The sequence below is a fragment of the Giraffa tippelskirchi genome, chromosome 4 (assembly GCF_054371585.1).
Source record: "Giraffa tippelskirchi isolate mGirTip1 chromosome 4, T2T-mGirTip1v1.2.pri, whole genome shotgun sequence".
Taxonomy (NCBI): Eukaryota; Metazoa; Chordata; class Mammalia; order Artiodactyla; family Giraffidae; genus Giraffa; species Giraffa tippelskirchi.
In genome coordinates, this window is record NC_137278.1 from 145,979,191 (window position 1) to 145,993,778 (window position 14,588).

The 14,588-nt window shown below is 39.3% G+C and overlaps 1 protein-coding gene and 2 long non-coding RNA genes across 16 annotated transcripts in view; 2 read left to right on the forward strand and 1 right to left on the reverse strand.

Annotated features, from left to right (window-relative positions):
- The window catches only part of DYRK2 (dual specificity tyrosine phosphorylation regulated kinase 2), a 41,953-nt gene extending 30,957 nt beyond the window's left edge, over positions 1 to 10,996 (reverse strand). For all 14 annotated transcript variants that reach the window (XM_081589854.1, XM_081589849.1, XM_081589843.1 and 11 more), the window contains exon 1: positions 10,883 to 10,996. The gene's annotated coding sequence lies outside the window, so the exon portion shown is untranslated. The remainder of the gene's footprint in view (positions 1 to 10,882) is intronic.
- On the forward strand, positions 187 to 11,001 carry LOC145545413 (uncharacterized). The gene is made up of 2 exons (XR_014082061.1): positions 187 to 2,733; positions 9,688 to 11,001. It is a non-coding gene; the product is annotated as an uncharacterized LOC145545413 (long non-coding RNA).
- Positions 11,002 to 11,053: 52 nt separating this feature from the next.
- Positions 11,054 to 13,984, forward strand: LOC145545400 (uncharacterized). Its single transcript, XR_014082046.1, has 4 exons — positions 11,054 to 11,372; positions 13,198 to 13,243; positions 13,349 to 13,473; positions 13,819 to 13,984. It is a non-coding gene; the product is annotated as an uncharacterized LOC145545400 (long non-coding RNA).
- The last annotated feature ends 604 nt before the right edge of the window (positions 13,985 to 14,588 follow it).

Sequence of the window (14,588 nt, forward strand, 5' to 3'; positions counted from 1 at the left end):
GGATCTTCCTCAACCACAGATTGAGTTGTCTCCAACATTGCATGGGAGGTTCTTTACCATCTAAGCCACCAGGGAAGCCTCATTTCCTTGAGGTCTTTGCTAAACGTTTTCCTCATGGTGAGGTCTTCCCTAACCACTCTATTTAATGAATTTTCTCTTTGTCACATAGCATATTGCCCTCACTTGTTTTTTCTTTGCCTCTGCAACAGATACACTCCATTATGTGTACACTGTGCAATGTATACACTCCACAATGAGTGCTTTATGAGGGCAAGGACTTTTCCATTGCTCTTTTCAGTATCCAGGACAGTGCCTGAGACATAATAGTTCCTCAATAAATATTTGATGAATGGATTAGGTAGAAATGCCATCGACTTTTTAATTATTCTATTTTCATCACTGAAGTCTACAAAGAAGAATGCATGCTTCCAATCATGAGCATGTTTATGTGATCTTTAAATGAACGGAAACCAAAATAAAAAAGCTTTATTTCTTATGTTTTCTGGATATGAGCAGCAATTCTTGATTTATCAAAGTTAATCCCTCCTGCTGAATTCTAAACATGTGGAACCTTAAATACCTGATGAAAGGAAAATTTGCCATTTCAAGTTAAGTCAAGCTGAGGGGTAAAGGATTCTGGTTTTGATATTATTTTGACTCTTGTCAACTGCACTGAGGATCCCAGTGCTTCTTAAGTACTTTGGGGAGACATGCTTAGGCTATTATGTGGGGCATGGTTCCGGGTCTGAGGTCCACTCTGTTAATTCAGTGGCATCATTGACTGCTGTATTTGTTTTGCTCAATTAATTAAACAAGGAGAGCATTATACCGAGGTGGTTCTAATGCCTCAGTAGCCCACATGCATAAAGAAACCAAAACCTTAGCCTGTCTATCCCTCAAGGTTAAGGTCTTGAAACCTGAAGACAACTCACCACACACAGGAAACTAGGCTTTCTCAAATAATGCAAATGCGTAAGCTACTGACAATCAAATAATGTACTTGCATACTTCTGCCTCAAAACTCTGTGCCCTAGCTGCTGTGGGCAGAGGGCTCCTAACAATTTCCAGTTGGGTACTGCCTGATTCAAATTGATTTTTGCTCACATCAACTCTTAAAATTTTTCATAGTCTTCCATTTATCTATTAACAGTCCTAACACCTTAATGTGGGTTAAGACCTTACAGCCATTGAAAGTGAAAGTGCAAGTCGCTCAGTCAGGTCCGACTATTTGAGACCCACGGACTATACAGTTCATGGAATTCTCTAGGCCAGAATACTGGAGTGCATAGCCTTTCCCTTCTCCAGGGGATCGTCCCAACCCGAGATTGAACCCAGGTCTCCCGCACTGCAGGTGGATTCTTTACCAGCTGAGCCACAAGGGAAGCCCAAGAATATTAGAGTGGGTAGCCTATCCCTTCTCCAGCGGATCTTCCTGATCCAGGAATTGAACCGGGGTCTCCTGCATTGCAGGCAGATTCTTTACCAACTGAGCTATCAGGGAAGCCTATTAGGCTGTATTATTTAAATGCATCATGCTTCTTCTAAACTTGAAAAAAATATAACTGCAGGAGAAAGACAAAAACAAAACACAACAGAGAAGTAGGAACAATTATAAAACAAAACAAAATGGACACAGATTGGCCATCTTAAAGTTTCTGACTTCCGTTTGTCAGGGTTAGTTTCGCATGGGTGTGATCCTTGTTCATTGCATATGCCACTAAATAAGTTAAAACATGATGTGACCAATTATCCAATGCACTTATTAAGTCTGGAATTGCCATTCACCTATTTCAGGGGATTCTTTAATGCTGCCTTTTATTCAAAGCACTGGGGACAACATTAAGCCTTGACAGATAATCATAGCTAATATTTACAAAACTCTCATTTTGTACGGGCACTGTTTCCTGGGCTTAAGCATATTAACTAATTGCAATGCTGTGAAGTGGAGACTGTCATACAAGAGGAAAAGGTTGTCCCCGACCTTCTTCAGGATCTGAAGATTTAACTGACAAAGACAGATTAATAGGTGAAAAGCCTATTAAGTGTGACTGTATTTTTACATTATACATGGAAACTTTCACACAATATGAGGAAGTGATCAGAGCAGGAAGCTTTTATACATATTAGACAAAGAAACAATAAATTTGTGAAGAACTGATAAGATAAAAGGCTTGGACTAGGGATAATAAGCAAGGAAGAAGTAACTAGGAAGAAGGAGTCTAGTTTAACAAAGTTTGCTTGTACCTGTTCCTTAGGCCCTGATTCCTTACCTCTGGTAATAAGAATGTCTTCCTTCCTCTTGGTACATGGAGGACATCTCTCATGTGGAAGTTTTGTAATCAGTTTCACGGAAGAAGGGCAAGAATGAGGAGGTCAGAGTGACCTTCCTGCTTCTGCTGATTTAAATTCCTTCAGTGTAAGAAATTTAACACATCAAGGTGGCATATTTTGTGTAGTGTCTCCTAAACCCCATCACTGTTATTATCTCCATTTTACAGATGAAGATACTGAGTCAAAAAGAGGTTAAGTAATTTGACCTAAGGTCACAAATCTAGTTAGTTGCAGCACTTGGTTTGGACCCAGGTAGGCTGGTTCTAGACCTCATTCTCTTACCCATGGCTATAAAAAAAGGAAATAATACTGTAGTATAATAAAAGGCTTCCCGGGTGGCACAGTGGTAAAAAATCCACCTGCCATTGCAGGAGACACAAGAGACATGGGTTCAATCCCTGGGTCAGGAAGATCCCCTGGAGTGGGAAATGGCAACCTGCTCCAATATTCTTGCCTGGGAAATCCCATGGACAGAGGAGCCTGGCAGGCTACAGTCCATGGGGTCACAGAGTCGGACACGACTGAGCTCACACACATAATAAAAAATATATCTGGTCTTTATCCCCAGTTTCTGGCAGATCTCCTAAAATCTTTGAAATTTCCTGAGAGATAGGAGTGTCTTCTACTGTTCACAAAGAACCCCTTTGGAGCACATCTGAGCATATATTAGTGAAGCAGCTTAAACTTAAGTCTTCTAGATAGTCTCAGAAAAGGGCTGTCACTGGAAAGAACAAATGATTGGAGGGTTGGAAATTTTAGTACCACCCACCGATGTCTGAGAGGAGAGAGGGGGCTGAAGATTAAACTCTTAATCTGTGAGATTTGAGTTAAATTGGTAGGACAACCACTATCTGCTGAGAATTGGAGAATTAACTTGGTGGTATTGGAAAATACGCCAGAAATACAAAAACAGAACTCAAATATTGCCAGTTAGATAAGAATCCTCACTGAGAGTTATTCAAAGTCTTATTCATAAGTTCTGATGGAGGTACCTGATAAAATCTCTCTCTCGCAGAATCACTAGCGCTGTTTTGAGTTTGACAAAATTTGAACACATATATTTAATCAAGAATGTAAAACTCTAACCTCAAGCAGTATAACCTCTTCTGGAAATGCTTTTTACCTCCCCACAATCCTCAACTCTCTGATATGAAATCGTGAAAGTGATTAGAGATCATTTAACATCAGAAAGGTGGAATAAGGTTACGGAAGGATATTCTGCCCCAGAGATTCTTTTTACTGAGGCCCCTACCAGGAGTCTCAGGACACCATTGGCTATTTGGAGAGTGTAGCAGGAAGGGGTAGCTCTTGATGCCTCAGCTATACTCATGGTAGGGTATGACACCAATGACAGGATGGTTAGCCTTCCCAGGCAGAAAAGGCAAGGAGCTTATAAAGAATGTAACTTTACCTCTTTGTAAATTCTAGTCACATGTATCAAACATACTTTCAGAATACATCTCAGCTTGCTTCTGCTGCACATTTCTGAAGAACCAACAAAGTTTTCTGACACTGAAAGTTGTAAATGTATTCCTTCTCAGTCAGCTTTTTGAACATTTCGTTTTTAATTTTAGGAAATAAAGAAAACTGAATTTGTTTAACTTATTTAATAATAGTAAAATTAATTAAAAGGAAAATAATTCATTTAAACTAAAAAAACTTTTATATCTTTTCCATATTGCAATTAACTTTGGAAAAACAAAACTTTTTCAATACCTCTTATTCTTATGCTTAAGACATGGTTTACCAATACAGTTTAAAATTTCTTTCCTTAGGCATACCTTCTAATTTCTCCCAAAGCACAAAGAAAAAGCATTTTGATTATTGTAAGCATTTGATAAATGCTTGTTTAACACACTTTGAGAGTCAGAGGACAGAGTGCTCTTTCTAAGAGGTAAATCTGGTCATGTTACACTCTATTTCAATGTTTCCATGACTCCCTACCACTCTCAGGATAAAGTCCAAATATCATAGCATAGAACTGATGGTAGGTAGGAGCCATATCATGGCAGACCTTTGACCATCCTGCCTCCTTTGTCTGGAATGCCTTCTGCACACTCTTTGTGCCCTTTATCCTGCCTCCTCCCGCCTCAGCTCTCCGTCTGATGACCTATCTTTCCTGAACACCTCCACCCCCAGCTGAACTGGGTTGGGTGCCCCTGCTATGCGCTGCTAGTCTACACATGCACTGATGATAGAGATCATATTTTCTCTTCCTTGGGTTGCTGGGACCTAGGACAGTGCCGATACATAGTCTGACTGATGACTATTTGTCAAATCAACAAGTCAACAACATTGATCTCTATTATCAAAAAGCTGACATGAGACTAAGGGAGGTCATGGATACCCAGACAAATGCTGTCCACAGTATACTCTCTGTACTTTCCTTTAAAAGTGTTTTTAATTCATTCCACAAATAATATTTGAACGCCAATTTGCCAGGTACTACTCTAGGTCCACTGTATACTCATAAGGGATTTGATCTAGGTCATACCTGAATGGACTAGTGGTTTTCCCTACTTTCTTCAATTTAAGTCTGAATTTGGCAATAAGCAGTTCATGATCTGAGCCACAGTCTGCTCCTGGTCTTGTTTTTGCTGACTGTATAGAGCTTCTCCATCTTTGGCTGCAAAGAATATAATCAATCTGATTTCGGTGTTGACCATCTGGTGATGTCTATGTGTAGAGTCTTCTCTTGTGTTGTTGAAATAGGGTGTTTGCTATTACCAGTGCGTTCTCATGGCAAAACTCTATTAGCCTTTGCCCTGCTTCATTCTGTACTCCAAGGCCAAACTTGCCTGTTACGCCAGGTGTTTCTTGACTTCCTACTTTTGCATTCCAGTCCCCTATAATGAAAAGGACATCTTTTTTGGGTGTTAGTTCTAGAAGGTCTTTGTAGGTCTTCATAGAACCGTTCAACTTCAGCTTCTTCGGCGTTACTGGTCGGGGCCTTACCGTGATATTGAATGGTTTGCCTTGGAAATGAACAGAGATTATTCTATCGTTTTTGAGATTGCATCCAAGTACTGCATTTTGGACTCTTTTGTTGACCATGATGGCTACTCCATTTCTTCTAAGGGATTCTTGCCCACAGTAGTAGATATAATGGTCATCTGAGTTAAATTCACCCATTCCAGTCCTTACAGATAGCTGGGAAGAGAAGAGAAGCGAAAAGCAAAGGAGAAAAGGAAAGATATTCCCATCTGAATGCAGAGTTCCAAAGAATAGCTAGGAGAGATAAGAAAGCCTTCCTCAGCGATCAGTGCAAACAAATAGAGGAAAACAACAGAATGGGAAAGACTAGAGATCTCTTCAAGAAAATTAGAGATACCAAAGAAACATTTCATACAAAGATAGGCTCGATAAAGGACAGAAATGGTATGGACCTAACAGAAGCAGAAGATATTAAAAAGAGGTGGCAAGAAGACACAGAAGAACTGTACAAAAGAGATCTTCATGACCCAGATAATCACAATGGTGTGATCACTGACCTAGAGCCAGACATCCTGGAATGTGAAGTCAAGTGGGCCTTAGAAAGCATCACTATGAACAAAGCTAGTGGAGGTGATGGAATTCCAGTTGAGCTATTTCAAATCCTCAAAGGTGATGCTGTGAAAGTGCTGCGCTCGATATGCCAGCAGATTTGGAAAACTCAGCAGTGGCCACAGGACTGGAAACGGTCAGTTTTCGTTCCAATCCCAAAGAAAGGCAATGCCAAAGAATGCTCAAACTAATTGCACTCATCTCACATGCTAGTAAAGTAATGCTCAAAATTCTCCAAGCCAGGCTTCAGCAATACGTGAACCGTGAACTTCCAGATGTTCAAGCTGGTTTTAGAAAAGGCAGAGGAACCGGAGATCAAATTGCCAATATCCGCTGGATCATCGAAAAAGCAAGAGAGTTCCAGAAAAACATCTATTTCTGCTTTATTGACTATGCCAAAGCCTTTGACTGTGTGGATCACAAGAAACTGTGGAAAATCCTGAAAGAGAAGGGAACACCAGACCACCTGACCTGTCTCTTGAGAAACCTGTATGCAGGTCAGGAAGCAACAGTTAGAACTGGACATGGAACAACAGACTGGTTCCAAATAGGAAAAGGAGTACACCAAGGCTGTATATTGTCACCCTGCTTATTTAACATATGCAGAGTACATCATGAGAAACGCTGGGCTGGAAGGAACACAAGCTGGAATCAAGATTGCCGGGAGAAATATCAATAACCTCAGATATGCGGATGACACCACCCTTACGGCAGAAAGTGAAGAAGAACTAAAGAGCCTCTTGATGAAGGTGAAAGAGGAGAGTGAAAAAGTTGGCTTAAAGCTCAACAGTCAGAAAACTAAGACCACGGCATCTGGTCCCATCACTTCATGGGAAATAGATGGGGAAACAGTGGAAACAGTGGCTGACTTTATTTTTTTGGGCTCCAGAATCACTGCTGATGGTGACTGCAGCCATGAAATTAAAAGACGCTTACTCCTTGGAAGGAAGGTTATGGCCAACCTAGATAGCATATTTAAAAGCGGAGACATTACTTTGCCAACAAAAGTCCATCTAGTCAAGGCTATGGTTTTTCCAGTGGTCATGTATGGATGTGAGAGTTGGACGGTGAAGAAAGCTGAGCACCGAAGAATTGATGCTTTTGAACTGTGGTGTTGGAGAAGACTCTTGAGAGTCCCTTGGACTGCAAGGAGATCCAATCAATCCATCCTAAAAGAGATCAATCCTGGGTTTCATTGGAAGGTCTGATGTTGAAGCTGAAACTCCAATACTTTGGGCACCTCATGCGAAGGGTTGACTCATTGGAAAAGACCCTAATGCTGGGTAGGATTGGGGGTGGGAGGAGAAGGGGACGACAGAGGATGAGATGGTTGGATGGCATCACCGACTCGATGGACATGGGTTTGGGTAGACTCCGGGAGTTGGTGATGGACAGAGAGGCCTGGCGTGCTGCAATTCATGGGGTCGCAAAGAGTTGGACGCGACTGAGCGACTGAACTGAACTGAACTGACTCTAGGTCCTTGGGATATACATTGGTAAACAAAACAAGGATCTCTACCCTGCTGGAACTTAATATTCTAACAAGGAGAATGACAACAGACATAACAAATAAGTTAGGTGATAGTTTTTATGGGGAGAAAGTGTAGAGCAGGGTAAGGGGGTTCAGATATGTGAGGACAGGGTACAGGTTGTAACTTTAAATAGGGGAGTTAGATACACCTCATTGAGAGGGAGTCATTTGAGCAAGTATTAGAGTAAGCAAGTGTTTGCACATGGATGTTGAGGGGAAGAAAATTTAGGCAGAAAACAGCTGATGCAAAGGCCAGATCTCGAGTAGGAGTTTGCTCAGCTTATTCCAGGAACAGCCCAGAGGCCAGAAACGTTGGAGCAGAGTGAATGAAAGGGATGAAGGGGAAGGGAGAGGCAGAGAGGAGGTGGCTGAGGTAGGCACTAGGTGTATAGGACCTGAGATCTGTTCTGAGTCAAATGGAGGGCCTGGAGGAGTAGCATGCTTTGCCTTACATTTTGAGTACATAAGCCCTATTTGGGAAATGAGCTCTATTTTTATAAATAAGAAAATCATTTTTCTTAATTGATAGTTTCCACTTTCATCTTCTTGTGCAGCCAATTCTGTACCAAAGAAGAGCTTCCTCCTATATGTCTGAGTCTCATCCAGTATTTCTCAGCCAAGTTATCTTGGTGCCCAGGAATGTTATGACCTGTGGCTAGAGTTTTTCCAGAATTCACAGCCAAGTTGATTTTCAGGATGTTTTAAGATGGAATATAAAAAATGTGATTTTAATTCTGATTTTTAAATATTACTTCAAAATAAGGAGTGGTAAGAGTTCTTATGTGAAGGAGCACAAGATTAATGATGAGGTATGAGAATTGATCATTATAGCTACATAATTGTCCTGCAAAATGTTACAGCATCATTGAATCAAATGCTCTGTGTGAACCTTGGGAACAAAGCCAATATTAGAGAAAGCCTCACTTCCAGATTCTAGTGTTTTTACCATATCAAAAGAAAATGTATTTTCTAGGAACTGATCCTAGACTTATTTTGTTATCAGTCCAAAGGAAAAGTTACATAAAGAGTGTTTCCAAAATGCACTAGAGAAGATATTTTACAGAAGATAAACAGATAATAAATCTGACAACCACTGTTTAGCTGCAAAAAAATGCAAAGCAATCATGAGGTACTTAAATGAATTTTGAGAGGAAAAAAAGAGAGAATATTAGAATATCCAGATGAGAATATAGAAAGTTAGTGAAACACATTCTCAGACTGTTTGGGAGTGAGAATATCTCTGTTCTCACTGCTGGTGAACAGAAAGCAATGTGATACTGTGGATTATAAATCTGAAAAGGTATCACATCTTTTGGCCTTGTGCTCCTGGGAAAGTTTGTTTAGGAAATAATGCAACAAAAAAGTCAAATTGCGGTTTTAGAGAGAAATTATATATGTATATATATATGTTCCAAAGAAAAGAGAGTTAAATAACACTTTATCCATATTAAGAAGTATTATACAACTTTAAATATTTTATGAAAAATTAATGCTATTTATAATGATAAGTTTGCAGGATGAAATAAAGCTCAGACACATGGACTGAGTATATAAAAAAGTATGATAGAAATAAAACCTTAGTGGAAATACATTAAACTATTAATAGTCATTATTTTTAAATGGTGATGTCATGGAGGAGTACTTTTTCTTATATTTCTGTTCACAGCATAGATAATAAATATTTATAATATTTCTAACACTTTTCTGTTTTACTATAAATTATATATTTTAATGTACAAATCTGTTTAACTTTTTGCACATAAACTTTTAAGAGTATTTTAGAATAAGATAAAACTATTTTCAAAGTATGCTTGCTCAGTCACTTCAGCCATGTCTGACTCTGTGACACCATGGACTGTAGCCCACCAGGCTCCTCTGTCCATGGGATTCTCCAGGCAAGAATACTGGAGTGGGTTGCCATGCCCTCATCCAGGGGAACTTTTCAACCTGGGGATCGAACACATGTCTCCTGTAATGCAGGCAGATTCTTTACCACTGAGCCACTTTTTTTAACTTAAAAACAATTAAAATCTTTTGATTTAGTCAGTGGTATAACATGAATACAAGCATGTAGGATATACCAGAAAATCTTCACTGAAGACTCTTATAAATTTTCTAGTGTCAAACCATTAACTTGCTATCAATCTGAGTAACATGAATTAGTGACAGTCTATTTGGTGCTAACTAGGATATGTTGGGCTTCCCTGGTGACTCAGACAGTAGGGTATGTTAACATTTACCAAATTATTAATGAAACTGGCTTTATGGAGATTTTACGATAGGTCAGACCTTAAAAGTACTACCATAGATGCACAGGATAAATATTTCATATAAATGTATGTAAATATTTCATGTAAAAATCAACAAGGCAAGGACTGTTTTTGTAAGAATCTAAACTCTGTATACCTACATTGTCCTTGTAGGAAGTGTGGAAGAAAAGCTGATGCAAATTTGCAACTCTTGAGGAACGCGTTAAAACCTCTACATAGACATTACAGACAGAAGAGCATCATTGTTTGCTAGTTTGATATTTCACTCTGCTAGTTTTATTCAGTGACAGCCCACACTAATGTCAGACTTGATAAAGAAATCACTGCCTTTCTTTTTGGCAAAGGAGGCTTGTTAGTTTTTCAAAAGCAAGCCACTTAATTTTCTTACTAGTAAGAATAGGTATTGATTATTTTAAAAACGTAGTTGGTTTTTTTTTTAATTAAGTCTTTGCTCTTGAAATGCTGGGAAAATCAGCATTTTTAGAGCACCATTCCATTGTAAGGCAGTTGGGCTTAATGAATTCAAACTTTGAGATGTTTTCTTTCTTCTGGAAGTCCTCATGGCATAGTTGGCTCACTTTTCTACACCTTTGTGGCCCCAATTGTCCCAAGCCTCCCTCCAAAACAAGTTAAGCATGTGGGCATTCAAACCACTTTTCCAACAAAGTGTAATTTTTCCTCCAGATTCAAGGCCTGGTGATTACAATGGTGGGAATTCTGAATATTGTCACCACACAAAGCCCCCCTAACACTTCCGGGACTTAACTCTTAGTTCCCCAGAAAGGCAGTTTCCTAGAAGAGCTCCCCGAGTTCATCCAGGTGAGCAGCTCTTTCCTCCAAAGCTTGCTTCTCACTGTGCTTCACCCTTTGGTGCTTTTAAATATTTTGTTGAAAATGCCTCTCCCAGGAATTGGAACCCTTGATACAAACTTGTTATGGCAGTCCTCAGTTTTCAGTTTAGTGGGAGCGGACGTTAGGTTTTTTTTTACCGATGGTCACATAGATATGTCGGCTCTTTCATTTGAACAATGAAAGGCATAGTATGAACCTCACACCAGCTCTAGCAAAACACTGCATTTTATGACCCCTTAGTCATAAAAAGACACAGTACCATCACAATTTAACACCCCAAAGTAGGGGGGGGGATGGGAGGCCCTCATTCTCCCATCCTTACTTAAATTCCTTACTTAGCTTGGCAATCACTTACTTTCCTAGATTTCTTTCAAGTCAGTCCATGACAAACTTAGTAGAACATGAGCCAGCTGCCCTGTGGGTGAGTTTGGAAGCTGATCCTTTAGCCCCAGTTAAGCCTCAAATCTGCAGCCCCTGCTAACAGGGGGATTGCTTAGTTACATGCTAACATTCTAAACTGCCTTTTAGAATTGCCAGGTCTGCATTCAAGGGGGCAACTCCGTATCACCGTGGCCACCTTGATCTCCCATAGAGAACAGCTCGTCATGAGAAACCATTATGGAAATATTCCAGAAAAACTTACTTCTCCATTTAACCACAGGGAGGAGGTGGCAAGAAGATCTGAGACCTTAAACATTTAGGATTGGAGGAGCTAGTCGCAATATCACTTCTAAATTTCCTCAGACAGTGGGTGTCCTATGCCAGGAAAGTGTCCACCATTCACTGGATCATCATCTTGGAACACTTCTCTTTTTCGATCTCTGTTTTAGTCCATTTTTTATTTGGTAAGGAATCAAGATACTCAGTGGAATCGTTACTCCATCTCCTGAAATGTATGGTTTTGATTCCTAGTCACAGGTGTTCTGCTTGTGTTTACCTGATGTTCCCCTCCAGCTAATCTGGAGATACAGTCATTTTTACATTATTTACACATGTGACACACGTACTTTAGAGATTTTCACATTGAGCATGTAAGCCTTTAAATTTTTTAAATCTTGTAATTTATGGCAGTTTTATAAAAATCTGACAGTTAAAGCTGGATAAAGAACCACAATGGTGTGGGTGAGTAAAGAAGTTATTTAGGGGGAAGAGATGACCTTGAGCAATATTGTGAGATAGACCCAGGGTTCCTTCTGAGGACTGACAGTTTACCGTCTGTCCCCCATTCTTGCCTCTTCCTCTGCGTATCTGTTATGAATCATTACCCAAATAAACCAGACTAGCTACTTCATCGCAAAGCTCTGGGTGTTCGGTTATTAATAAACTCCTTTATACAGTAGATAAGAACTGAGGCTTAAAATAAGATGCCTAGCTTAAAGTTATACAACTCATAATGGCAAACACAGAGCTTAAGAACAGGTTTTCTGCTTTAAAATTCCATACTCTTCCATATGCCAGTTATGCCTAAACTAACATTGGTTTTTATCTTTGTAAAATGATCTGTAACTAAGGAATAAATTGCTTTGCATCTTTTTAAAATTGAGAATGTTTATAGCTACTATTAGCAACATCTGCATAGAGGGTCTGCTAACCTCTCTTTGAGAGTCACTGTGAACGTAGAATGTGATGAGGTCTATAAGCCCCCAGCATGGTATCTGGGCAGTATCAGCTCCCTGCCCATGCAGTTCTTACCCTTCTGAGCTTACCTGCATGAGTAGGCACCCAGTGACCACCCATGGGATTTCAGGACAAAATTTCATTACACTGTTATTTCATTGTAAAGCTAAGCAAAACTAAACTTCCCCCCCACAAAAAGTATGAAAACCTTTTCCAATGAATGTACAATTTCTGTTTTAATATCAGAACTAGTTTTATTAACCTCTTCTCAGTTACTACTTTCCTAGTTGTCTTACAATCCCAATTATGAACCCACAGAGTATACCTTTCCTTTTCTAGTAATCTGGAATCCTCTGGTTCAAAGGTTATGTAAATTAACTGACTGTTAAGACTTTGGTCTTAATCATTAATATGCCATCCTTTCCTTGGGTATATTTTCCTTTCAAAAAGAAGAACCAAGAGAAAGAAATATTTAACACAAAGGACTCCCCTGGTGGCTCAGCTGCTAAAGAACCCGCCTGCCAATGCAGGAGATTCAAGTCTCATGTTCAATCCCTGGATCGGGAAGATCCCCTGGAGAAGGAAATGGCCATCCACTCCAGTATTCTTGCCTGGAAAATTCCGTGGATAGAGGAGTCTGGAGGACTACAGTCCACAGGGTCGCAAAGAGTTGAACACGACTGAGCACGCATGCAATTGAATAAGTACTGGTGGAATTTCCAATAATGTACGAAATAGCAGTTGTATAGATTGGAGGAAAGGAAAATGTTTTAAGCCCTCAAAAGATCCTAAGAAGAGCCAACTTTCTTCTTTTTTATATATAGGTGATCTTTTTAATAATAATTGAAACAGGTGCAGAGAATGAGATAAAATGTTACCTTTTCTCCTCTGCTTGAAATGTTGCCCCAGAGTCAACAATATAAAAGCATCATGATGGGAAGCCAAGGCTGTGGGGCTCAGACAAATCTAGACTCAAATTCTTAGCCACATATAAGCCATATGTCCTTTGGCACATTGCAAATTGATCCTCTGTTTCTTCCTCTGAAAATACAGGTAGCTCCTTGGCAGAGTGGTTGCAGGATTTAATGAACCGATACAGGTAATGCATCAGCCCTACCTAGCACTTTGCCTTCTGTGCATCATTTCTACTCCATCCCTGTAGTATTAAAGTGTGCTCACAAATCCTTTTCTTTCTCCTCTCCAGATAAATGCTGCAGCTTCTTGGATTTATTTCTTAAAACCAGAGAAATTTCTAGGAATTGGCAGCAGTTAGGAACATGGGAAATGATTTAGAAGCTCCCCTAAGAAGTCAGAGAAAGCAATTTCAAGGTAGAGATATTCTTCTGCATCCACAAAAGTTTATTTACTATTCAAAAGACTACACGAGTTAAAAAAGATGAAGATTCATTAGATCCGAATCCCCACTCTCTTTTCCAGGATCTAAATTAGATGTCCTCACAGTTACCTGTGTGCTGCCCAAGCTGCCAAAACTTGAAATTTACAACCCCCTTGACTTTGTGTTTCAGGAAATTTGATTTTGCGATCTAATTTTAGAATAACAAATAGTCCTCCACAGAGAGTCTCAAATGTTTCTGTTTCTCGAGGAATTACAATTTCTGAGTTTCTCTATGAAAATCTAAATATATAATCTTCTATTTCTATTTTTTTTTGTAGGAAAAGGGATAAATCACTCAACATACAAATTCTGTGAGAATCAACATTAGAATCTTATACAGAACCATCATTTATTGAATAATTCTCCAATAAGGCAAAATATACTAAAGTACTCTGTAAAGTCTCAGTGATATTTACAAAGGGTAAAATAAATCTATAAAACATATGTACATAGACATATTTTTATTTTTAACTGGTCTAAAATAAAACTGTCTTCCTTATCTGAACTCTTCACGGAAGCCATAGTGATCGTCCAAGGCTAACAACCACCTGAATGATCATTTCATCAACAACTCAGTGCTTGGCCCTGCCCTCTGCTCAGAAAACAGCATCCAGCTCAGCTTTGGACATAGTTAAACCTGTATACATGCTTTTGTATAGTTTCATCTTTTCCTTGCTCTCAATTCAAGAGTGAGATCTTACTCCCTGGTTTCAACATCATCTGTCCTTTAGTTTGGAATTAAAAAAAATACAATTTGAGCAATATGTGATTTCCTATGCCACAAAGTCAAAGACCCAAGTATTTTTCCTGGTAGAACTCCTGACATTCAAGATGTTTAGAAACCTTCAGATTTATTGATAACATTTTTTAATTGGAGGATAATTGCTTTACATTGTGGTGGTGGTCTCTGCCATACATCAGCATGAATCAGTCATAATTATATATATATATATATATATATATCCCCTGCTTCCTGTGCTTTCCTCCCACACCCTCGATTGTCACAGGGTGCCAGGCTGGGCACTGATAGAATTTTAATTCCATTTTC